The sequence below is a fragment of the Oncorhynchus mykiss genome, chromosome 20 (genome assembly GCF_013265735.2).
Source record: "Oncorhynchus mykiss isolate Arlee chromosome 20, USDA_OmykA_1.1, whole genome shotgun sequence".
NCBI classification, from domain to species: Eukaryota; Metazoa; Chordata; class Actinopteri; order Salmoniformes; family Salmonidae; genus Oncorhynchus; species Oncorhynchus mykiss.
This window is the reverse complement of record NC_048584.1, coordinates 4,437,489-4,452,856: the sequence shown is the minus strand read 5'-3', so window position 1 is coordinate 4,452,856 and position 15,368 is coordinate 4,437,489. Positions and strand designations below refer to the sequence as shown.

Here is a 15,368-nt window from a genome sequence, read left to right as displayed (position 1 = left end):
CTGCTCCTCTGAAAGTAAGTGATTTCTTGCTTTTTCATCTGACATTTTGACATCAGTGTTACAGGAAAGTTGCTTGTCATTGTTACATGACAGTAGGTTGTCGTAAGACAAGGCTGCATGAAGTGTGAACTGGAGCTTTCTTGGATCCACAACAAAAAATGTTTTTGGGGATTGCGGGAATCGATCCCACTAACTATAGCATGCTAAGCAAACACAATACCAATTGATCAAATTCCCCAGCTGTTTGGAACTGCCACAAGGAGCAACCAAGAGTGTCCAGTCTTGTCAGGCTATGCTGTTGGTGGACTTGTTAGTTTGTGCTCCAGCACTTGCAGAGGCTCGGTGCATCTCAACAATTGTGCTCTGTAGCCAGCGGCCGGTTAGCTCAGTTGGTTAGAGTGTGTGATACGCTGCTCCTCTGAAAGTAAGTAATGTCTTTCTTTTTCATCTGACATTGTGACATCAGTGTTACATGAGAGTTTCTTGTCATTGTTACATGACAGTTTCTTGTCATTGTTTACATGACAGTAGGTTGTCATAAGACAAGGCTGCATGAAGTGTGAACTGGAGTTTTCTTGGATCCATGAAAGAATTTGCTTTTGGAGAATGCAGGCATCGATCCCACTACCTCACGCATGCAAAGCATTTGAGCTAATTCCCCAGCCGTTTGGAATTTCCGCAAGAAGCAACCTAGAGGGTCCAGTCTCGTCAGGCTATGCTGTTGGTGGACTTGTTTGTTTACGTGCCAGCACTTGCAGAGGCTCGGTGCATTGCCACAAATGAGCAAAATAGCAAATGGCTGGTTAGCTCAGTTGGTTAGAGTGTGGTGCTAATAACGCCAAGGTCATGGGTTTGATCCCCGTACTGGCTATGATGTACATTTTGAGTGTCAAAATTGTGAGTCACATGCATGTGAATTGTCAAGGGTGCCACAGAATTAAAATTAGTGATATGCCGAAATAGCTCAGTTGGGAGAGCGTTAGACTGAAGATCTAAAGGTCCCTGGTTCGATCCCTGGTTTCGGCATTTGTATTTGTTCTATCTTCATGCTCTGGCTTCAAGGAAACTATCCACAGCTTTGTTTGTGGGCCTCAATGGTGTGTGCTACGCTGCTCCTCTGAAAGTAAGTGATTTCTTGCTTTTTCATCTGACATTTTGACATCAGTGTTACAGGAAAGTTGCTTGTCATTGTTACATGACAGTAGGTTGTCGTAAGACAAGGCTGCATGAAGTGTGAACTGGAGCTTTCTTGGATCCACAACAAAAATTGTTTTTGGGGATTGCGGGAATCGATCCCACTAACTATAGCATGCTAAGCAAACACAATACCAATTGATCAAATTCCCCAGCTGTTTTTGAATTGCCACAAGGAGCAACCAAGAGTGTCCAGTCTTGTCAGGCTATGCTGTTGGTGGACTTGTTAGTTTGTGCTCCAGCACTTACAGAGGCTCGGTGCATCTCAACAATTGTGCTCTGTAGCCAGCGGCCGGTTAGCTCAGTTGGTTAGAGTGTGTGATACGCTGCTCCTCTGAAAGTAAGTAATGTCTTTCTTTTTCATCTGACATTGTGACATCAGTGTTACATGAGAGTTTCTTGTCATTGTTACATGACAGTTTCTTGTCATTGTTTACATGACAGTAGGTTGTCGTAAGACAAGGCTGCATGAAGTGTGAACTGGAGTTTTCTTGGATCCATGAAAGAATTTGCTTTTGGAGAATGCAGGCATCGATCCCACTACCTCACGCATGCAAAGCATTTGAGCTAATTCCCCAGCCGTTTGGAATTTCCGCAAGAAGCAACCTAGGGGGTCCAGTCTCGTCAGGCTATGCTGTTGGTGGACTTGTTTGTTTACGTGCCAGCACTTGCAGAGGCTCGGTGCATTGCCACAATTGAGCAAAATAGCAAATGGCTGGTTAGCTCAGTTGGTTAGAGTGTGGTGCTAATAACGCCAAGGTCATGGGTTCGATCCCCGTACTGGCTATGATGTACATTTTGAGTGTCAAAATTGTGAGTCACATGCATGTGAATTGTCAAGGGTGCCACAGAATTAAAATTAGAAAATTGCCGAAATAGCTCAGTTGGGAGAGCGTTAGACTGAAGATCTAAAGGTCCCTGTTTCGGCATTTGTATTTGTTCTTTCTTCATGCTCTGGCTTCAAGGAAACTATCCACAGCTTTGTTTGTGGGCCTCAATGGTGTGTGCTACGCTGCTCCTCTGAAAGTAAGTAATTTCTTGCTTTTTCATCTGACATTTTGACATCAGTGTTACAGGAAAGTTGCTTGTCATTGTTACATGACAGTAGGTTGTCGTAAGACAAGGCTGCATGAAGTGTGAAGTGGGGCTTTCTTGGATCCACAAAAAAAAATGTTTTTGGGGATTGCGGGAATCGATCCCACGCATGCTAAGCAAACACAATACCAATTGATCAAATTCCCCAGCTGTTTGGAATTGCCACAAGGAGCAACCAAGAGTGTCCAGTCTTGTCAGGCTATGCTGTTGGTGGACTTGTTAGTTTGTGCTCCAGCACTTGCAGAGGCTCGGTGCATCTCAACAATTGTGCTCTGTAGCCAGCGGCCGGTTAGCTCAGTTGGTTAGAGTGTGTGATACGCTGCTCCTCTGAAAGTAAGTAATGTCTTTCTTTTTCATCTGACATTGTGACATCAGTGTTACATGAGAGTTTCTTGTCATTGTTACATGACAGTTTCTTGTCATTGTTTACATGACAGTAGGTTGTCATAAGACAAGGCTGCATGAAGTGTGAACTGGAGTTTTCTTGAATCCATGAAAGAATTTGCTTTTGGAGAATGCAGGCATCGATCCCACTACCTCATGCATGCAAAGCATTTGAGCTAATTCCCCAGCCGTTTGGAATTTCCGCAAGAAGCAACCTAGAGGGTCCAGTCTTGTCAGGCTATGCTGTTGGTGGACTTGTTTGTTTATGTGCCAGCACTTGCAGAGGCTCGGTGCATTTCAACAATTGAGCAAAATAGCAAATGGCTGGTTAGCTCAGTTGGTTAGAGTGTGGTGCTAATAACGCCAAGGTCATGGGTTCGATCCCCGTACTGGCTATGATGTACATTTTGAGTGTCAAAATTGTGAGTCACATGCATGTGAATTGTCAAGGGTGCCACAGAATTAAAATTAGTGAAATGCCGAAATAGCTCAGTTGGGAGAGCGTTAGACTGAATAATCTCAAGGTCCCTGGTTCGATCCCTGGTTTCGGCATTTGTATTTGTTCTATCTTCATGCTCTGGCTTCAAGGAAACTATCCACAGCTTTGTTTGTGGGCCTCAATGGTGTGTGCTACGCTGCTCCTCTGAAAGTAAGTGATTTCTTGCTTTTTCATCTGACATTTTGACATCAGTGTTACAGGAAAGTTGCTTGTCATTGTTACATGACAGTAGGTTGTCGTAAGACAAGGCTGCATGAAGTGTGAACTGGAGCTTTCTTGGATCCACAACAAAAATTGTTTTTGGGGATTGCGGGAATCGATCCCACTAACTATAGCATGCTAAGCAAACACAATACCAATTGATCAAATTCCCCAGCTGTTTGGAACTGCCACAAGGAGCAACCAAGAGTGTCCAGTCTTGTTAGGCTATGCTGTTGGTGGACTTGTTAGTTTGTGCTCCAGCACTTGCAGAGGCTCGGTGCATCTCAAGTTGGTTAGAGTGTGTGATACGCTGCTCCTCTGAAAGTAAGTAATGTCTTTCTTTTTCATCTGACATTGTGACATCAGTGTTACATGAGAGTTTCTTGTCATTGTTACATGACAGTTTCTTGTCATTGTTTACATGACAGTAGGTTGTCATAAGACAAGGCTGCATGAAGTGTGAACTGGAGTTTTCTTGGATCCATGAAAGAATTTGCTTTTGGAGAATGCAGGCATCGATCCCACTACCTCACGCATGCAAAGCATTTGAGCTAATTCCCCAGCCGTTTGGAATTTCCGCAAGAAGCAACCTAGAGGGTCCAGTCTCGTCAGGCTATGCTGTTGGTGGACTTGTTTGTTTACGTGCCAGCACTTGCAGAGGCTCGGTGCATTGCCACAATTGAGCAAAATAGCAAATGGCTGGTTAGCTCAGTTGGTTAGAGTGTGGTGCTAATAACGCCAAGGTCATGGGTTCGATCCCCGTACTGGCTATGATGTACATTTTGAGTGTCAAAATTGTGAGTCACATGCATGTGAATTGTCAAGGGTGCCACAGAATTAAAATTAGTGAAATGCCGAAATAGCTCAGTTGGGAGAGCGTTAGACTGAATCATCTCAAGGTCCCTGGTTCGATCCCTGGTTTCGGCATTTGTATTTGTTCTGGCTTCAAGGAAACTATCCACAGCTTTGTTTGTGGGCCTCAATGGTGTGTGCTACGCTGCTCCTCTGAAAGTAAGTGATTTCTTGCTTTTTCATCTGACATTTTGACATCAGTGTTACAGGAAAGTTGCTTGTCATTGTTACATGACAGTAGGTTGTCGTAAGACAAGGCTGCATGAAGTGTGAACTGGAGCTTTCTTGGATCCACAACAAAAATTGTTTTTGGGGATTGCGGGAATCGATCCCACTAACTATAGCATGCTAAGCAAACACAATACCAATTGATCAAATTCCCCAGCTGTTTGGAACTGCCACAATGAGCAACCAAGAGTGTCCAGTCTTGTCAGGCTATGCTGTTGGTGGACTTGTTAGTTTGTGCTCCAGCACTTGCAGAGGCTCGGTGCATCTCAACAATTGTGCTCTGTAGCCAGCGGCCGGTTAGCTCAGTTGGTTAGAGTGTGTGATACGCTGCTCCTCTGAAAGTAAGTAATGTCTTTCTTTTTCATCTGACATTGTGACATCAGTGTTACATGAGAGTTTCTTGTCATTGTTACATGACAGTTTCTTGTCATTGTTTACATGACAGTAGGTTGTCGTAAGACAAGGCTGCATGAAGTGTGAACTGGAGTTTTCTTGGATCCATGAAAGAATTTGCTTTTGGAGAATGCAGGCATCGATCCCACTACCTCACGCATGCAAAGCATTTGAGCTAATTCCCCAGACGTTTGGAATTTCCGCAAGAAGCAACCTAGAGGGTCCAGTCTCGTCAGGCTATGCTGTTGGTGGACTTGTTTGTTTACGTGCCAGCACTTGCAGAGGCTCGGTGCATTGCCACAATTGAGCAAAATGGCAAATGGCTGGTTAGCTCAGTTGGTTAGAGTGTGGTGCTAATAACGCCAAGGTCATGGGTTCGATCCCCGTACTGGCTATGATGTACATTTTGAGTGTCAAAATTGTGAGTCACATGCATGTGAATTGTCAAGGGTGCCACAGAATTAAAATTAGTGAATTGCCGAAATAGCTCAGTTGGGAGAGCGTTAGACTGAAGATCTAAAGGTCCCTGGTTTGATCCCGGGTTTCGGCATTTGTATTTGTTCTTTCTTCATGCTCTGGCTTCAAGGAAACTATCCACAGCTTTGTTTGTGGGCCTCAATGGTGTGTGCTACTCTGCTGATCTGAAAGTAAGTAATTTCTTGCTTTTTCATCTGACATTTTGACATCAGTGTTACAGGAAAGTTTCTTGTCATTGTTTACATGACAGTAGGTTGTCGTAAGACAAGGCTGCATGAAGTGTGAACTGGAGTTTTCTTGGATCCATGAAAGAATTTACTTTTGGAGAATGCAGGCATCGATCCCACTACCTCACGCATGCAAAGCATTTGAGCTAATTCCCCAGCCGTTTGGAATTTCCGCAAGAAGCAACCTAGAGGGTCCAGTCTTGTCAGGCTATGCTGTTGGTGGACTTGTTTGTTTACGTGCCATCACTTGCAGAGGCTCGGTGCATTTCAACAATTGAGCAAAATAGCAAATGGCCGGTTAGCTCAGTTGGTTAGAGTGTGGTGCTAATAACGCCAAGGTCATGGGTTCGATCCCCGTACTGGCTATGATGTACATTTTGAGTGTCAAAATTGTGAGTCACATGCATGTGAATTGTCAAGGGTGCCACAGAATTAAAATTAGTGAAATGCCGAAATAGCTCAGTTGGGAGAGCGTTAGACTGAAGATCTAAAGGTCCCTGGTTCGATCCCTGGTTTCGGCATTTGTATTTGTTCTATCTTCATGCTCTGGCTTCAAGGAAACTATCCACAGCTTTGTTTGTGGGCCTCAATGGTGTGTGCTACGCTGCTCCTCTGAAAGTAAGTGATTTCTTGCTTTTTCATCTGACATTTTGACATCAGTGTTACAGGAAAGTTGCTTGTCATTGTTACATGACAGTAGGTTGTCGTAAGACAAGGCTGCATGAAGTGTGAACTGGAGCTTTCTTGGATCCACAACAAAAATTGTTTTTGGGGATTGCGGGAATCGATCCCACTAACTATAGCATGCTAAGCAAACACAATACCAATTGATCAAATTCCCCAGCTGTTTGGAATTGCCACAAGGAGCAACCAAGAGTGTCCAGTCTTGTCAGGCTATGCTGTTGGTGGACTTGTTAGTTTGTGCTCCAGCACTTGCAGAGGCTCGGTGCATCTCAACAATTGTGCTCTGTAGCCAGCGGCCGGTTAGCTCAGTTGGTTAGAGTGTGTGATACGCTGCTCCTCTGAAAGTAAGTAATGTCTATCTTTTTCATCTGACATTGTGACATCAGTGTTACATGAGAGTTTCTTGTCATTGTTACATGACAGTTTCTTGTCATTGTTTACATGACAGTAGGTTGTCGTAAGACAAGGCTGCATGAAGTGTGAACTGGAGTTTTCTTGGATCCATGAAAGAATTTGCTTTTGGAGAATGCAGGCATCGATCCCACTACCTCACGCATGCAAAGCATTTGAGCTAATTCCCCAGACGTTTGGAATTTCCGCAAGAAGCAACCTAGAGGGTCCAGTCTCGTCAGGCTATGCTGTTGGTGGACTTGTTTGTTTACGTGCCAGCACTTGCAGAGGCTCGGTGCATTGCCACAATTGAGCAAAATGGCAAATGGCTGGTTAGCTCAGTTGGTTAGAGTGCGGTGCTAATAACGCCAAGGTCATGGGTTCGTTCCCCGTACTGGCTATGATGTACATTTTGAGTGTCAAAATTGTGAGTCACATGCATGTGAATTGTCAAGGGTGCCACAGAATTAAAATTAGTGAATTGCCGAAATAGCTCAGTTGGGAGAGCGTTAGACTGAAGATTATAAGGTCCCTGCTTCGATCCCGGGTTTCGGCATTTGTATTTGTTCTTTCTTCATGCTCTGGCTTCAAGGAAACTATCCACAGCTTTGTTTGTGGGCCTCAATGGTCTGTGCTACTCTGCTCCTCTGAAAGTAAGTAATTTCTTGCTTTTTCATCTGACATTTTGACATCAGTGTTACAGGAAAGTTTCTTGTCATTGTTTACATGACAGTAGGTTGTCGTACGACAAGGCTGCATGAAGTGTGAACTGGAGTTTTCTTGGATCCATGAAAGAATTTGCTTTTGGAGAATGCAGGCATCGATCCCACTACCTCACGCATGCAAAGCATTTGAGCTAATTCCCCAGCCGTTTGGAATTTCCGCAAGAAGCAACCTAGAGGGTCCAGTCTTGTCAGGCTATGCTGTTGGTGGACTTGTTTGTTTACGTGCCAGCACTTGCAGAGGCTCGGTGCATTTCAACAATTGAGCAAAATAGCAAATGGCCGGTTAGCTCAGTTGGTTAGAGTGTGGTGCTAATAACGCCAAGGTCATGGGTTCGATCCCCGTACTGGCTATGATGTACATTTTGAGTGTCAAAATTGTGAGTCACATGCATGTGAATTGTCAAGGGTGCCACAGAATTAAAATTAGTGAATTGCCGAAATAGCTCAGTTGGGAGAGCGTTAGACTGAAGATCTAAAGGTCCCTGGTTCGATCCCTGGTTTTGGCATTTGTATTTGTTCTATCTTCATGCTCTGGCTTCAAGGAAACTATCCACAGCTTTGTTTGTGGGCCTCAATGGTGTGTGCTACGCTGCTCCTCTGAAAGTAAGTGATTTCTTGCTTTTTCATCTGACATTTTGACATCAGTGTTACAGGAAAGTTGCTTGTCATTGTTACATGACAGTAGGTTGTCGTAAGACAAGGCTGCATGAAGTGTGAACTGGAGCTTTCTTGGATCCACAACAAAAACTGTTTTTGGGGATTGCGGGAATCGATCCCACTAACTATAGCATGCTAAGCAAACACAATACCAATTGATCAAATTCCCCAGCTGTTTGGAATTGCCACAAGGAGCAACCAAGAGTGTCCAGTCTTGTCAGGCTATGCTGTTGGTGGACTTGTTAGTTTGTGCTCCAGCACTTGCAGAGGCTCGGTGCATCTCAACAATTGTGCTCTGTAGCCAGCGGCCGGTTAGCTCAGTTGGTTAGAGTGTGTGATACGCTGCTCCTCTGAAAGTAAGTAATGTCTTTCTTTTTCATCTGACATTGTGACATCAGTGTTACATGAGAGTTTCTTGTCATTGTTACATGACAGTTTCTTGTCATTGTTTACATGACAGTAGGTTGTCGTAAGACAAGGCTGCATGAAGTGTGAACTGGAGTTTTCTTGGATCCATGAAAGAATTTGCTTTTGGAGAATGCAGGCATCGATCCCACTACCTCACGCATGCAAAGCATTTGAGCTAATTCCCCAGCCGTTTGGAATTTCCGCAAGAAGCAACCTAGAGGGTCCAGTCTTGTCAGGCTATGCTGTTGGTGGACTTGTTTGTTTACGTGCCAGCACTTGCAGAGGCTCGGTGCATTTCAACAACTGTGCAAAATAGCAAATGGCCGGTTAGCTCAGTTGGTTAGAGTGTGGTGCTAATAACGCCAAGGTCATGGGTTCGATCCCCGTACTGGCCATGATGTACATTTTGAGTGTCAAAATTGTGAGTCACATGCATGTGAATTGTCAAGGGTGCCACAGAATTAAAATTAGTGAAATGCCGAAATAGCTCAGTTGGGAGAGCGTTAGACTGAAGATCTAAAGGTCCCTGGTTCGATCCCTGGTTTCGGCATTTGTATTTGTTCTATCTTCATGCTCTGGCTTCAAGGAAACTATCCACAGCTTTGTTTGTGGGCCTCAATGGTGTGTGCTACGCTGCTCCTCTGAAAGTAAGTGATTTCTTGCTTTTTCATCTGACATTTTGACATCAGTGTTACAGGAAAGTTGCTTGTCATTGTTACATGACAGTAGGTTGTCGTAAGACAAGGCTGCATGAAGTGTGAACTGGAGCTTTCTTGGATCCACAACAAAAATTGTTTTTGGGGATTGCGGGAATCGATCCCACTAACTAACTATAGCATGCTAAGCAAACACAATACCAATTGATCAAATTCCCCAGCTGTTTGGAATTGCCACAAGGAGCAACCAAGAGTGTCCAGTCTTGTCAGGCTATGCTGTTGGTGGACTTGTTAGTTTGTGCTCCAGCACTTGCAGAGGCTCGGTGCATCTCAACAATTGTGCTCTGTAGCCAGCGGCCGGTTAGCTCAGTTGGTTAGAGTGTGTGATACGCTGCTCCTCTGAAAGTAAGTAATGTCTATCTTTTTCATCTGACATTGTGACATCAGTGTTACATGAGAGTTTCTTGTCATTGTTACATGACAGTTTCTTGTCATTGTTTACATGACAGTAGGTTGTCGTAAGACAAGGCTGCATGAAGTGTGAACTGGAGTTTTCTTGGATCCATGAAAGAATTTGCTTTTGGAGAATGCAGGCATCGATCCCACTACCTCACGCATGCAAAGCATTTGAGCTAATTCCCCAGACGTTTGGAATTTCCGCAAGAAGCAACCTAGAGGGTCCAGTCTCGTCAGGCTATGCTGTTGGTGGACTTGTTTGTTTACGTGCCAGCACTTGCAGAGGCTCGGTGCATTTCAACAATTGAGCAAAATAGCAAATGGCCGGTTAGCTCAGTTGGTTAGAGTGTGGTGCTAATAACGCCAAGGTCATGGGTTCAATCCCCGTACTGGCTATGATGTACATTTTGAGTGTCAAAATTGTGAGTCACATGCATGTGAATTGTCAAGGGTGCCACAGAATTAAAATTAGTGAATTGCCGAAATAGCTCAGTTGGGAGAGCGTTAGACTGAAGATCTAAAGGTCCCTGGTTCGATCCCTGGTTTTGGCATTTGTATTTGTTCTATCTTCATGCTCTGGCTTCAAGGAAACTATCCACAGCTTTGTTTGTGGGCCTCAATGGTGTGTGCTACGCTGCTCCTCTGAAAGTAAGTGATTTCTTGCTTTTTCATCTGACATTTTGACATCAGTGTTACAGGAAAGTTGCTTGTCATTGTTACATGACAGTAGGTTGTCGTAAGACAAGGCTGCATGAAGTGTGAACTGGAGCTTTCTTGGATCCACAACAAAAACTGTTTTTGGGGATTGCGGGAATCGATCCCACTAACTATAGCATGCTAAGCAAACACAATACCAATTGATCAAATTCCCCAGCTGTTTGGAATTGCCACAAGGAGCAACCAAGAGTGTCCAGTCTTGTCAGGCTATGCTGTTGGTGGACTTGTTAGTTTGTGCTCCAGCACTTGCAGAGGCTCGGTGCATCTCAACAATTGTGCTCTGTAGCCAGCGGCCGGTTAGCTCAGTTGGTTAGAGTGTGTGATACGCTGCTCCTCTGAAAGTAAGTAATGTCTTTCTTTTTCATCTGACATTGTGACATCAGTGTTACATGAGAGTTTCTTGTCATTGTTACATGACAGTTTCTTGTCATTGTTTACATGACAGTAGGTTGTCGTAAGACAAGGCTGCATGAAGTGTGAACTGGAGTTTTCTTGGATCCATGAAAGAATTTGCTTTTGGAGAATGCAGGCATCGATCCCACTACCTCACGCATGCAAAGCATTTGAGCTAATTCCCCAGCCGTTTGGAATTTCCGCAAGAAGCAACCTAGAGGGTCCAGTCTTGTCAGGCTATGCTGTTGGTGGACTTGTTTGTTTACGTGCCAGCACTTGCAGAGGCTCGGTGCATTTCAACAACTGTGCAAAATAGCAAATGGCCGGTTAGCTCAGTTGGTTAGAGTGTGGTGCTAATAACGCCAAGGTCATGGGTTCGATCCCCGTACTGGCCATGATGTACATTTTGAGTGTCAAAATTGTGAGTCACATGCATGTGAATTGTCAAGGGTGCCACAGAATTAAAATTAGTGAAATGCCGAAATAGCTCAGTTGGGAGAGCGTTAGACTGAAGATCTAAAGGTCCCTGGTTCGATCCCTGGTTTCGGCATTTGTATTTGTTCTATCTTCATGCTCTGGCTTCAAGGAAACTATCCACAGCTTTGTTTGTGGGCCTCAATGGTGTGTGCTACGCTGCTCCTCTGAAAGTAAGTGATTTCTTGCTTTTTCATCTGACATTTTGACATCAGTGTTACAGGAAAGTTGCTTGTCATTGTTACATGACAGTAGGTTGTCGTAAGACAAGGCTGCATGAAGTGTGAACTGGAGCTTTCTTGGATCCACAACAAAAATTGTTTTTGGGGATTGCGGGAATCGATCCCACTAACTAACTATAGCATGCTAAGCAAACACAATACCAATTGATCAAATTCCCCAGCTGTTTGGAATTGCCACAAGGAGCAACCAAGAGTGTCCAGTCTTGTCAGGCTATGCTGTTGGTGGACTTGTTAGTTTGTGCTCCAGCACTTGCAGAGGCTCGGTGCATCTCAACAATTGTGCTCTGTAGCCAGCGGCCGGTTAGCTCAGTTGGTTAGAGTGTGTGATACGCTGCTCCTCTGAAAGTAAGTAATGTCTATCTTTTTCATCTGACATTGTGACATCAGTGTTACATGAGAGTTTCTTGTCATTGTTACATGACAGTTTCTTGTCATTGTTTACATGACAGTAGGTTGTCGTAAGACAAGGCTGCATGAAGTGTGAACTGGAGTTTTCTTGGATCCATGAAAGAATTTGCTTTTGGAGAATGCAGGCATCGATCCCACTACCTCACGCATGCAAAGCATTTGAGCTAATTCCCCAGACGTTTGGAATTTCCGCAAGAAGCAACCTAGAGGGTCCAGTCTCGTCAGGCTATGCTGTTGGTGGACTTGTTTGTTTACGTGCCAGCACTTGCAGAGGCTCGGTGCATTGCCACAATTGAGCAAAATGGCAAATGGCTGGTTAGCTCAGTTGGTTAGAGTGCGGTGCTAATAACGCCAAGGTCATGGGTTCGTTCCCCGTACTGGCTATGATGTACATTTTGAGTGTCAAAATTGTGAGTCACATGCATGTGAATTGTCAAGGGTGCCACAGAATTAAAATTAGTGAATTGCCGAAATAGCTCAGTTGGGAGAGCGTTAGACTGAAGATTATAAGGTCCCTGGTTCGATCCCGGGTTTCGGCATTTGTATTTGTTCTTTCTTCATGCTCTGGCTTCAAGGAAACTATCCACAGCTTTGTTTGTGGGCCTCAATGGTGTGTGCTACTCTGCTCCTCTGAAAGTAAGTAATTTCTTGCTTTTTCATCTGACATTTTGACATCAGTGTTACAGGAAAGTTTCTTGTCATTGTTTACATGACAGTAGGTTGTCGTACGACAAGGCTGCATGAAGTGTGAACTGGAGTTTTCTTGGATCCATGAAAGAATTTGCTTTTGGAGAATGCAGGCATCGATCCCACTACCTCACGCATGCAAAGCATTTGAGCTAATTCCCCAGCCGTTTGGAATTTCCGCAAGAAGCAACCTAGAGGGTCCAGTCTTGTCAGGCTATGCTGTTGGTGGACTTGTTTGTTTACGTGCCAGCACTTGCAGAGGCTCGGTGCATTTCAACAATTGAGCAAAATAGCAAATGGCCGGTTAGCTCAGTTGGTTAGAGTGTGGTGCTAATAACGCCAAGGTCATGGGTTCGATCCCCGTACTGGCTATGATGTACATTTTGAGTGTCAAAATTGTGAGTCACATGCATGTGAATTGTCAAGGGTGCCACAGAATTAAAATTAGTGAATTGCCGAAATAGCTCAGTTGGGAGAGCGTTAGACTGAAGATCTAAAGGTCCCTGGTTCGATCCCTGGTTTCGGCATTTGTATTTGTTCTATCTTCATGCTCTGGCTTCAAGGAAACTATCCACAGCTTTGTGTGAACTGGAGCTTTCTTGGATCCACAACAAAAATTGTTTTTGGGGATTGCGGGAATCGATCCCACTAACTATAGCATGCTAAGCAAACACAATACCAATTGATCAAATTCCCCAGCTGTTTGGAATTGCCACAAGGAGCAACCAAGAGTGTCCAGTCTTGTCAGGCTATGCTGTTGGTGGACTTGTTAGTTTGTGCTCCAGCACTTACAGAGGCTCGGTGCATCTCAACAATTGTGCTCTGTAGCCAGCGGCCGGTTAGCTCAGTTGGTTAGAGTGTGTGATACGCTGCTCCTCTGAAAGTAAGTAATGTCTTTCTTTTTCATCTGACATTGTGACATCAGTGTTACATGAGAGTTTCTTGTCATTGTTACATGACAGTTTCTTGTCATTGTTTACATGACAGTAGGTTGTCGTAAGACAAGGCTGCATGAAGTGTGAACTGGAGTTTTCTTGGATCCATGAAAGAATTTGCTTTTGGAGAATGCAGGCATCGATCCCACTACCTCACGCATGCAAAGCATTTGAGCTAATTCCCCAGCCGTTTGGAATTTCCGCAAGAAGCAACCTAGAGGGTCCAGTCTCGTCAGGCTATGCTGTTGGTGGACTTGTTTGTTTACGTGCCAGCACTTGCAGAGGCTCGGTGCATTGCCACAATTGAGCAAAATGGCAAATGGCTAGTTAGCTCAGTTGGTTAGAGTGTGGTGCTAATAACGCCAAGGTCATGGGTTCGTTCCCCGTACTGGCTATGATGTACATTTTGAGTGTCAAAATTGTGAGTCACATGCATGTGAATTGTCAAGGGTGCCACAGAATTAGAATTAGTGAAATGCCGAAATAGCTCAGTTGGGAGAGCGTTAGACTGAAGATCTAAAGGTCCCTGGTTCGATCCCTGGTTTCGGCATTTGTATTTGTTCTATCTTCATGCTCTGGCTTCAAGGAAACTATCCACAGCTTTGTTTGTGGGCCTCAATGGTGTGTGCTACGCTGCTCCTCTGAAAGTAAGTGATTTCTTGCTTTTTCATCTGACATTTTGACATCAGTGTTACAGGAAAGTTGCTTGTCATTGTTACATGACAGTAGGTTGTCGTAAGACAAGGCTGCATGAAGTGTGAACTGGAGCTTTCTTGGATCCACAACAAAAATTGTTTTTGGGGATTGCGGGAATCGATCCCACTAACTATTGCATGCTAAGCAAACACAATACCAATTGATCAAATTCCCCAGCTGTTTGGAATTGCCACAAGGAGCAACCAAGTGTGTCTAGTCTTGTCAGGCTATGCTGTTGGTGGACTTGTTAGTTTGTGCTCCAGCACTTGCAGAGGCTCGGTGCATCTCAACAATTGTGCTCTGTAGCCAGCGGCCGGTTAGCTCAGTTGGTTAGAGTGTGTGATACGCTGCTCCTCTGAAAGTAAGTAATGTCTTTCTTTTTCATCTGACATTGTGACATCAGTGTTACATGAGAGTTTCTTGTCATTGTTACATGACAGTTTCTTGTCATTGTTTACATGACAGTAGGTTGTCGTAAGACAAGGCTGCATGAAGTGTGAACTGGAGTTTTCTTGGATCCATGAAAGAATTTACTTTTGGAGAATGCAGGCATCGATCCCACTACCTCACGCATGCAAAGCATTTGAGCTAATTCCCCAGCCGTTTGGAATTTCCGCAAGAAGCAACCTAGAGGGTCCAGTCTTGTCAGGCTATGCTGTTGGTGGACTTGTTTGTTTACGTGCCAGCACTTGCAGAGGCTCGGTGCATTTCAACAATTGAGCAAAATAGCAAATGGCCGGTTAGCTCAGTTGGTTAGAGTGTGGTGCTAATAACGCCAAGGTCATGGGTTCGATCCCCGTACTGGCTATGATGTACATTTTGAGTGTCAAAATTGTGAGTCACATGCATGTGAATTGTCAAGGGTGCCACAGAATTAAAATTAGTGAATTGCCGAAATAGCTCAGTTGGGAGAGCGTTAGACTGAAGATCTAAAGGTCCCTGGTTCGATCCCTGGTTTCGGCATTTGTATTTGTTCTATCTTCATGCTCTGGCTTCAAGGAAACTATCCACAGCTTTGTGTGAACTGGAGCTTTCTTGGATCCACAACAAAAATTGTTTTTGGGGATTGCGGGAATCGATCCCACTAACTATAGCATGCTAAGCAAACACAATACCAATTGATCAAATTCCCCAGCTGTTTGGAATTGCCACAAGGAGCAACCAAGAGTGTCCAGTCTTGTCAGGCTATGCTGTTGGTGGACTTGTTAGTTTGTGCTCCAGCACTTACAGAGGCTCGGTGCATCTCAACAATTGTGCTCTGTAGCCAGCGGCCGGTTAGCTCAGTTGGTT

General features: G+C 44.4%; 22 non-coding genes across 22 annotated transcripts; all 22 read left to right on the top strand.

Moving 5' to 3' along the window:
• Nucleotides 1-797: 797 nt before the first annotated feature.
• On the top strand, nt 798-871 carry trnai-aau. Its single transcript has one exon. It is a non-coding gene; the product is annotated as a tRNA-Ile (tRNA).
• Nucleotides 872-953: 82 nt separating this feature from the next.
• Nucleotides 954-1,026, top strand: trnaf-gaa. The gene has a single exon. It is a non-coding gene; the product is annotated as a tRNA-Phe (tRNA).
• An 881-nt stretch (nt 1,027-1,907) lies between these two features.
• trnai-aau lies at nt 1,908-1,981 on the top strand. The gene has a single exon. It is a non-coding gene; the product is annotated as a tRNA-Ile (tRNA).
• Nucleotides 1,982-2,995: 1,014 nt separating this feature from the next.
• Nucleotides 2,996-3,069, top strand: trnai-aau. The gene has a single exon. It is a non-coding gene; the product is annotated as a tRNA-Ile (tRNA).
• Nucleotides 3,070-4,070: 1,001 nt separating this feature from the next.
• On the top strand, nt 4,071-4,144 carry trnai-aau. Its single transcript has one exon. It is a non-coding gene; the product is annotated as a tRNA-Ile (tRNA).
• Nucleotides 4,145-5,167: 1,023 nt separating this feature from the next.
• On the top strand, nt 5,168-5,241 carry trnai-aau. The gene has a single exon. It is a non-coding gene; the product is annotated as a tRNA-Ile (tRNA).
• Nucleotides 5,242-5,323: 82 nt separating this feature from the next.
• Nucleotides 5,324-5,396, top strand: trnaf-gaa. The gene has a single exon. It is a non-coding gene; the product is annotated as a tRNA-Phe (tRNA).
• Nucleotides 5,397-5,842: 446 nt separating this feature from the next.
• trnai-aau lies at nt 5,843-5,916 on the top strand. The gene has a single exon. It is a non-coding gene; the product is annotated as a tRNA-Ile (tRNA).
• An 82-nt stretch (nt 5,917-5,998) lies between these two features.
• trnaf-gaa lies at nt 5,999-6,071 on the top strand. Its single transcript has one exon. It is a non-coding gene; the product is annotated as a tRNA-Phe (tRNA).
• Nucleotides 6,072-7,626: 1,555 nt separating this feature from the next.
• trnai-aau lies at nt 7,627-7,700 on the top strand. The gene has a single exon. It is a non-coding gene; the product is annotated as a tRNA-Ile (tRNA).
• An 82-nt stretch (nt 7,701-7,782) lies between these two features.
• Nucleotides 7,783-7,855, top strand: trnaf-gaa. The gene has a single exon. It is a non-coding gene; the product is annotated as a tRNA-Phe (tRNA).
• An 880-nt stretch (nt 7,856-8,735) lies between these two features.
• trnai-aau lies at nt 8,736-8,809 on the top strand. Its single transcript has one exon. It is a non-coding gene; the product is annotated as a tRNA-Ile (tRNA).
• An 82-nt stretch (nt 8,810-8,891) lies between these two features.
• On the top strand, nt 8,892-8,964 carry trnaf-gaa. The gene has a single exon. It is a non-coding gene; the product is annotated as a tRNA-Phe (tRNA).
• Nucleotides 8,965-9,848: 884 nt separating this feature from the next.
• Nucleotides 9,849-9,922, top strand: trnai-aau. The gene has a single exon. It is a non-coding gene; the product is annotated as a tRNA-Ile (tRNA).
• An 82-nt stretch (nt 9,923-10,004) lies between these two features.
• On the top strand, nt 10,005-10,077 carry trnaf-gaa. Its single transcript has one exon. It is a non-coding gene; the product is annotated as a tRNA-Phe (tRNA).
• Nucleotides 10,078-10,957: 880 nt separating this feature from the next.
• Nucleotides 10,958-11,031, top strand: trnai-aau. Its single transcript has one exon. It is a non-coding gene; the product is annotated as a tRNA-Ile (tRNA).
• An 82-nt stretch (nt 11,032-11,113) lies between these two features.
• Nucleotides 11,114-11,186, top strand: trnaf-gaa. Its single transcript has one exon. It is a non-coding gene; the product is annotated as a tRNA-Phe (tRNA).
• A 1,559-nt stretch (nt 11,187-12,745) lies between these two features.
• On the top strand, nt 12,746-12,819 carry trnai-aau. The gene has a single exon. It is a non-coding gene; the product is annotated as a tRNA-Ile (tRNA).
• An 82-nt stretch (nt 12,820-12,901) lies between these two features.
• On the top strand, nt 12,902-12,974 carry trnaf-gaa. Its single transcript has one exon. It is a non-coding gene; the product is annotated as a tRNA-Phe (tRNA).
• Nucleotides 12,975-13,859: 885 nt separating this feature from the next.
• trnaf-gaa lies at nt 13,860-13,932 on the top strand. The gene has a single exon. It is a non-coding gene; the product is annotated as a tRNA-Phe (tRNA).
• An 880-nt stretch (nt 13,933-14,812) lies between these two features.
• On the top strand, nt 14,813-14,886 carry trnai-aau. The gene has a single exon. It is a non-coding gene; the product is annotated as a tRNA-Ile (tRNA).
• Nucleotides 14,887-14,968: 82 nt separating this feature from the next.
• On the top strand, nt 14,969-15,041 carry trnaf-gaa. The gene has a single exon. It is a non-coding gene; the product is annotated as a tRNA-Phe (tRNA).
• The last annotated feature ends 327 nt before the right edge of the window (nt 15,042-15,368 follow it).